We start from the raw sequence: 8,754 nt of genomic DNA, 5'->3' as shown, positions 1-8,754 counted from the left end.
GTCTAGATCTGTTTGACTAGGGGATAAGCAAGAAGTGAGAAGTACTTAGGTGCTACAAGCATTGCTGGGTGTTCAAAGAGAGTTATGACACAGGGAGCAATAGTGATGGCATGTTGTGGTCACCTGGCACAGTCTAACTTGGGTCCTCATTGCTTGGAAAGACTTCTTATAATAGAAAGCTCTCCAATTTAGCATGCAAAGGTATAGAATGGGTAGAAACAACATCTAAATGCCTTCAGACTAAAAATGAGGTGCAGGAATGTAGTTAATCATTCGATCATCCTTAGATATGTGGTAGATTTTCTGCCACTCAAAGTCTTTAAGCTGGGACTATATATCTTCCTAAACACCCGCTCAACCAGAAGTTGTGGCTTGCTGAATAAACCTCATGGCCAATTTGTCTAGTCTCTGGCATCTAGAGGTCAGGCTGGAATATTATGCTGAGTTTCCTTCAGACCTGAAAGTTTGTTAATTTATGCTCCTCTCGTTCTCTGGCCCATGAGTGTCCTGGGGATGGGAAGGCTGGTGAGATTGGGCAGGGCTATTCTGTTTGGTGTCTGCACCCTGTGGAGAGAAATACTCTGTGCACAGGGGGAATCCTCTGAGGTCTCCAGATCCTGCTGCTTTGAGTCACTGTGTCATATAAGCACAAGGTGATGATCTAAGCTGATCAGAGAATTGGAGCTGTTGTTGTACTTTAAGAATTAGTACAATTGCAATGTTTAGGGACTTTGTCACATTCCCTTTGGCTTTGAGCTCTCTCACTGATGCTCACTGTGTTTTACACTGTACAGGACTATCCACAGCTATTTGTATGTTCTTAAGACCTGGTGTCTAGGTTCCTGTTTTCTCTACCTACATGGTTTCTTCATATTGCTATGATGTGGAAGAGAGCAGACACACAGTACTGTTGATGGAAGTGATATTCTGAAGGAGATTAGATATGAAGGAGCTGTTAAGAGCTTCCTGAGATCTTTCATATTATGTATACATCTCAACGACTTTGCAGAAGATGCAAAATTTGGGAAGTAAATGAGAACTAGTGCAGCACTGGGACAGGATAGAGTTCAGGGCCAGAGAAACCTATAAGCTCTTTGTTTTGTGAGGAGCCATGAGATGGTGAGGAAGTGTGTTATGCTTGAAAAGATATGAAAGAGAGACAGTAAACCTTATTGGTTTCACATACATTTTCTTATACTTGCCAAAGAGAAAAAAAAGGTGCTTGGATCAGGCTTAATGTGTACTTGAAAAAATTCCTAGCAGAGCGCAAACATTTATGAGAAGTGAAAAAAAGCACAGAATAGCAATTTTGGAAACAAAATTGCAAAAAAAGGTAATATAAAAGTAATGTACAATATGGTAATAGTGTGCTAAGTAAGTTATTAGAATGCAAGAGTTGGGGGGGAATACTAAATGTATGCTAAGGTCTGTTCAGTTTAAAAAGAAACACAAAGGTATGTATTGCATATATTATATTCCACTTGAAAAGGGATTGCTAATGATTTACAAAGAGAGTTATTGTAAGACTAATTTATTTAAAAGAGCTCTTTGAAACTAGCACTGTGGGCCCATTTGGAGCTTGATTTAAGGTGAGCAGCTAGGACAATTGCCTCCAAATCAAGCAAACAGAGGAGCTCCGCAAGGTTAAAATGGAAAAGTCAATATGTGTGTGTGGCTAAAAGAGCCATAACAGCTGCAAGAGGCCAAAACAGCCTTTGCATATGGACCCTTGCAAGTTGTAATGTCATTTGTGAGCAAACTCATGACACTTCCATTCTGAGACAATATGCTGTTTTTTCTACTTAGACCATGATAGTTAAGAATAAGGAGTATCTCATGTGTGGAAACACTTGCAGTAGGAAAGAGAGACCCTGGAAAACCTGAGGATGGTTCATATCAAGGAGAGAGCCAACRCTGAAAATAAACTGAGGCTAGAAATATAAAATTAGTTGCATGGTGTTATTTCACATCAAAAAGCATTTTGTTCAGACCCATTCAGGACCCGGACAGGTTGACTCAGGAGGCTGAATGGGAGAGTGATTAAGGATTTGCCACCAAGACTTCTAAAAATCACCTTGGAGAGGGAATAAACCATTTTGAAAAGGAATTAAAAGGTAAAAGAAAGGCATGGACATCCTCCAGAAGCAAAAAATGATTTCTGAATGCTTGGAGTTCTTGCGTGAGTGAACAGACAGATGAACACAGTGGCGTTAGCTGGGATGTGGAAAATGCCTCTATTTTGCCTGACTACAGCTTGACGGTTTTCCTTTAATCAAATAGTCCCTGGAATTAGGGKGTTGGGGATGTTGGGAGGTTTGTATTTACCTCGTTTCTTAGCTTCTAGGTGCAGCTCAGAGCTCAGAAGTTGATGCTCTAGGTATTTCTACCCTGCAATCATTGTCATGCCTGCAGTATCACAGCAGATGGGAGCTCTTGCCAGCAATCCTGTGCCCATCCTGATCACAGCCACTTTTCTAGGTTGCTGTACACCAAGTGCATAAATAAAGCTCTGCCTTGTATCATCCTGTTTGTTGGAATCATGTTCTTTATAAATAGAAGACAATTCTTTTCACTCATTGGAATAATAATGCAGTTTGTATATATAAATGTTTACTTGCTCCTGCTCTTCATTCCTTAACATTGTAATATTACATACTGTAATTGTTCCTCTTGTAACCAGTTTGATGAGCCAAAGAGAATTACGACATTAGGTAGTCTAAATAGAAGGTAAAAGCAAACACCCTTAATAAATTTATCTTCACTGACAAAAAGAAAATTGAAGCAGCTCATGGTATTCCTGAACTGAATTTTCTGCAGACTGGTTCATGGATTCCAGCTTTTAGATGATATTTTTTTATTTTGAAAAGTAGTTCTCTAAACACAAAGCTTTGAAACATGATTCACCAGTCACTCCTTGCACATTACGAGCCGTCTATGGCTTGGAGTACTTGGACCAACTCCGCTTGTTCTGGCCACCCCTCGTACTTTGGTGGATCTCAGTTGCAGATTTGCTCTGTATTCCTTTGGGTCAGTTATATTGAAAATGAGGGACCAGATTCCCTGCTTGGCTCCAGGATGCAGTAACTTTGGTACTCCGGGCTCCTCGGGAGCTGACTGCTGTGGGGTGAGGGGAGCGGGGGCATTGCTCTGAGTGAAAGGCTTAGACAAGTCACAGGACCTCACATGAAAGGGCTGGATGGCAACCTCCAGGTTTGCCAACTAAACGAGGTCGAGGCCTGATCACCTACGCAGATCAGCTCTCTTCTTTCTAGCAGAATTGCAATACAACTTCTTAAATCTTCTGCAGCCACTGCTGGCAAAGAAAATGTACTGAAGCCCTGGAAAGAGATCCTGTACTCCAAAGTAACTCCAGTGCCCCCAAACTAGCATACATCTGGAAAACAGAACTGTGCTCTGCTTACTCCTGAAAGAGCCATCCATGCTGAGGTATTAAGTTGCACAGATGGGCAAGAGGAAAATGGAGATGTGCAAAATGAGATTTCAAATACATAAACAGGTTTCTGTTGATGGCAACCTAATAAAGAAGGTAATTCTCTAAACATATTGTTCCCATTTTGTTTCTAATTACAGTGAACTACAAGGTTAGTTCTGCTCTTTAGGTGCACTTTAATTACTCTCTCAATGTTGACTTTCTGCATTATGATTCCTTTAACACTCCACAGGAAATAGATATTTAATTAACCAGATGTCACTCAATAAATCTCAACTTCCACTCTCTGAATCAGAAAAGCAAATGTTAACGGGCATAAAAGGGGCAGGATTTTAAAAATAATTTACTTTTTATGTTTCTTTAGTTTTTTTCTTTTTATAGGAAGGTTATGAAGGAAAATGAAACTGATGCTTGTAAGCATTTAATTTAATGAAAAATACCTCCATAAACTCACACAAGATTCTAACATTACATAAGTGTTGATGTTTTGTAACTAGTATGAAAGACAATTGAAATTGAAAGGCAAAATTATCTTGCTTGTTGTATTTCATATTATCTTGTCTATATTTGTTTAATATCTTTGGCTTTTAAAGACAGTCTTTTGCATGTAGGTCTATAAACTCCTAGTTTATGACCATGACACTGTGGTGCTGCGGGAATATTAGCTGTATTCAGGGCAGGTAGCAAAGGCAGAGTGAGAGAGGTGCCCAAAGTGACAGCTGAGAGCAGTTCCTAGCTTCAGAGGAGAAGGGAATCCGGCCTCCTGAGACCCGCTGACCGTTCCCGAAGACCTTACAGAGACCTGGTTTGTGCCGTGTAGCATCCATCATAAAATGAAGTGTTTTGGTGCACCCGGTCGTCCTCCACCTGCAGGCTTCCAGCAGCCTTAAAGTCAAGTGAACACAGCCAGTTACTTAGGTTGACAGTAGCCTGGAATGTTGAAGTGTTTCAATATCTACCTGGTCTCTTTTGATATATTAGCTGGGCCTTTCCACAGTGCCTTGTAGCTGCAGAGTCCCCGTTCCTGCGCTTCTCCCACCCTAGGTTCAATGTCTTGTCAGAGGCTTCCTCACACCTAACCTCAACACTAATCCCACTTCTTAATTATCCATGGTTTAAATTGCAGGTGTCTCTTATTCTACTAGAGCCACACGGGACATCATTCTTCCTTTCTCTCATTCCACGTAAGCCAGTGGTACTTTTAGCTTTCCTTTGCAATGTCATTGAATATGGCCAAAGTCCCATAAAATAATACAAAGGGGCACATTCTTCCATTAATAATTGCAGTGCAAAGCTCCTATTAAAATTAATGGGCACTCCATGTGCACTGGAGTGTAAAAATAACCCCCATATTCTCACATGCTATTTCAGGCTCTTCATTCTTTCTAACTAGTTTCCATTTCAATTACACCTAATGAATGCTGTGGGAATGCATTTCTTTTCCATGAGGTTAGTAGAATTAAAGTTGTCCCTTAGTCTAAGATTCATATTGTGGCTACTCAATCCCCTTCTTCAAAATGGAACCGGCCACCTATTCTGCAGCCCTTGTGAAACTGTATTTTAGCATTTTCCAAGAGTGATAATGCACCATAATAATACTGAATCTTTTTACAAACCAAACTGTATGCAAAAGGTAGTGATATCAGGGAATAAGTTATTCCTGAAAGCTAACTGTCAAGGATTAATTGCTTTTTCATTCTCCGTCTTTGTCTCTTTTGATGTCCAGCCTACATTTCAGCAGAGAAAGGATAGCTTTCTAAGGTTGGATCTCAGCTGCAAGGTCCTTTTCTGCTAATCTAGTAAATCGRCTGCTAGTTCTTTTCTTGCATCTCTGAAACAGAGTCTTTTGATAATTCTCTATGTCCTGTTTGGAAATAACAGCAATCAGCACTTTTTATAAAGAGTATGATTCCATCTAAGCAACAGAAATGAATGAAATAAGAAGGAAAATAAAGTTTATTTTACATGTAGATCCCTAATGCCAACAAGTTTCATGCAGCTTCCAAACACTGGTGAGAGAATATTGTACAAATATCTGTTTCAAACTATAATTAAAATCTGGCTCTCCTTTAACATTTCAAATAGGCATCCACACCCCTAATTCAGTTGATTTAGAAGACAAAATCCTAGGCTTGCAATAAAATGTTTAAAAAAGATTTTGCTCAATAGAAGAGAGAGCATTATGAGCTCTCCCATGCCTCTGTGTTTGTTATCCCTGAAGCCACAAAATTCCTTGCCTTATCTTCCCTGCTCCAAGGTGCCCAACCAGGCCAGTGATGGAGCAGGAGCTCAGCAGGGTGGCCCTTGGGTGAATGGTGTGCGGCGGTGGAAAGCCTGCAAACGACCGCCACTACACTGGGAGGTGGTTGGTGCTGGTGAAGGAAGAGCTAACTCGGTGTGACACGAGTTTTGCCTTTACGTTGGCGGCCAGTGAAAAGTTAGAGACTTGAAACCAGGGAAATGAAATACAGGAGACAGGCAAATATTTCAGTGGATCGTTGAGAGGTGTTATCCGAGGTAGCAAATGCACTGGTGGTTGCTGTAGCAGAGAAAGTAGAGTGCCCAGCCCCAGGCCGTGGGAGGTGCCCGCGGGTCTTGCCTCTGAGGGCTGTGTTGAAACTTCCTTCCTTTTCATTTTCAGTGTATAAAAACAAATGACTCCCACCTGAGCGAATGAGATGGCTGTTAAACTCCAGATCAGCAAGACAATTTCTGGGCTGGAATTTCCTACCCAAACCATGTTTCTTACTTCCAGCTGTGCCTAAGCTCTCCTAAAGGAAATCACTCTCTAGCTGCTTAATTGAGCTCTGAGTTTAGGAAGGCATTACCCATTCAGGAGGCCTCCAGTGAATTCACATTTGTGGTAAATCGACCAAGTGACTCATCACCACCTTTTTAAGATAAAAATTCCCATAGCAGTACTACAGTCGTAGCTTCAACCAATTAAAATGAACAGCACCAGGCAAAATAGCCACCCAGTGATGAAATGACATTTCTCCAAAAGTAGTTTCTGGGGGCACACAAGACCCTGCTTGTAAGAGGGCTCATCTTATGGCTGTGCCTATACTTGCCTCTTGAGAGCTAGACTTTTAGTAATGGTTCCCATCTGGCCAGTTATGCTGCAATAGAAGGTACTCAATAATAAATGTGCCATCTCAGAGTATGTGATCTAAGGTTTATTTTATAATCACTCTACAATTATTTTCTCTTCAGCACTGACAAACTAGTAAGCTCATCTGAAAACCAAAAAATTTTAAAGAGGCTGAACTTTTATATGATCCCTTTTACCCAGTAAATTTCCTACCTCAGAATGGGACCTCTGGATTTCAAGAGGGCTGTCAGGTGCCAGAGGAAAGGGAGAGGGAATAAAGAGCTGGCCAGCAAAAAGAACAAACAAAAGCCATTGATCGAGGTACAAAGAAAAAAATGTGAGATTTTTGGTTCCCCATAATCACATTTCTTTGTTAAGTAGCAATCATCTAAGCCTCAAGCAGATTTCCAGGTAACATCTGCTCCTTTGTGAGTATCAGTTTGGCACTGGCTGGATGGAGACCTGCACTTGCTTGACTTGTCCAAGGTAACTCTGCCCGTTAAATAAAAATTTAGACATTTCAGAAAAAATTAAATAAATAAGAAYTAATTAATCCGAACAAGAAGGACCCCTTCACTGAACTTGGGATCTGTGCTGAAATCATGTCTGATAAACATGAGTGTGGGGCCAGAAATGAATAAACATGGTGTTAACAAATGAGTCAAACAAGAGGAAACTCTGCCTACCTGACTCCAAGAGGAGGGAGCAGTGCCCTCATAGTTGTCTGGTCCACCGTGTCATGGGGTGTCCCCTCCCTGCTTAAAGCCTGTCTGAGAGAAGGCTGTGAACCACAGAAGGAGTGAGGTGACAGTCACCAATTTTGGATTGAAATCTTCAAGACAGTTTTGCAAAAGAGATTCCAGTTTCTTTTGCTATCCAAACCCCAGATCTCCTTTATCTTTTACTCTCTTCTCCCTTATGTTTCCCCTCCTTCTTYGTTTTTGGCTTCTGTTTCAAAACAGCTTGGTGTATCTGGCCAATTCAGTATCTTTTGCAATGCTGCAGTGAACCTTATGATTAGGACAGTGGCTAAAAGCAATGTCTTCTTATGTGTGCCAGTGCTGACACAAACCTGCCTGGGCTCACAAGGGATGACAAGGCTGTGTTCGGGGTTTATCTTTCTCCAGCCGTGCGACTTTCTCCAGTGAGAGAAAGCACTCAGCGTGGAAATGTTGTTTTCTCTGTTTGATGCTGTTTTTCTTCCTCTTTTCTTTTGTGCATGTTTGTCTTGCTTCATCTTCAAAGAAACAGAATCAGTCACAAATAACATGAATAACAGCAGCTTCCATGCATCTCAACTATTTCTCTTTATCCCCTACAAGATCCCCCCCCCATCTTTTATATCATGTAAAAGGCTGGCAGTAGATTTGGTCTTTGGGTCTTCTCCTTACTAAAAAAACCCCCCACATGTCAGACTTCACGGGTGAGGATGAGTTCACATGTGAAATACATGATATTTTGATTACTGCCTAGTATCTATTTGTCAGTCACTTCTGTCCTTGTCAGTGGCCTCTTATGACCATATCACTTGGRCTGAGTCTGAAGAGTGCTCCTTTTCTTTAGTAGGCAATAAATTAGTAGAAGAATTACCCATATACAATTTCTTTAAACTGAGCAAGAAGACAACTTTTTCTTATGTTGTCCTTTGCCTAAAAAGTGGCTAGTGCTATTACATATTTTAAACAGCTTCCTTAGTTGCCCAGGCAGTTTCAGGAGATGAGGCGAGTGCCTGGTCAGAGGAGATAGCAGCAGTAATTGGAACTGCTGTTATCAAGAGCCTTGTGTGGGTTGCCAGATGGGAATGCATTTGCCAAGAAGCACAGAGTCATTCACCTTTTCACCAAGGCCAGCTGCAGAAATATAGCAATAGTGGCATTGCACTGTTCTGTGTTCCAGAATGGCCATGGCAGTCATTTTCACATTCAAATAATTAATTATCAGTTGCAATTTCAGTCGTGCTGGGTAGGAAGCTTCAGTTGTAATTAGTGGCAAATTTTTAATCAACAAATTAAATACTTCTTACTAACAGCTGTTTGAGAAATAAGCCAAGATTATTTAATGTGTCCCTTGGATCTATAAAATATTAGTCTTAGGTTCTCTATCTTTTTGTGAATGCTGCCATCATATCTATCTATATATCTATAGCTCTATATCTGCATAAAACTAATAAGGTCTTGTTATAAATATTGTCATTAAGAGTGGGATTTACAGG

General features: G+C 40.8%; 1 long non-coding RNA gene across 1 annotated transcript; it reads right to left on the bottom strand.

Annotated features, from left to right (window-relative positions):
- Positions 1-3,859: 3,859 nt before the first annotated feature.
- On the bottom strand, positions 3,860-7,617 carry LOC112961696. The gene is made up of 2 exons (XR_003252084.1): positions 7,229-7,617; positions 3,860-4,336 (listed from the first exon to the last, which is right to left on the bottom strand). It is a non-coding gene; the product is annotated as an uncharacterized LOC112961696 (long non-coding RNA).
- Positions 7,618-8,754: the final 1,137 nt, after the last annotated feature.

Source organism: Apteryx rowi, unplaced genomic scaffold (assembly GCF_003343035.1).
Source record: "Apteryx rowi isolate R43461 unplaced genomic scaffold, aptRow1 scaffold_1369, whole genome shotgun sequence".
Classification (NCBI taxonomy): domain Eukaryota; kingdom Metazoa; phylum Chordata; class Aves; order Apterygiformes; family Apterygidae; genus Apteryx; species Apteryx rowi.
This window is presented reverse-complemented; position numbering and strand designations above follow the sequence as displayed.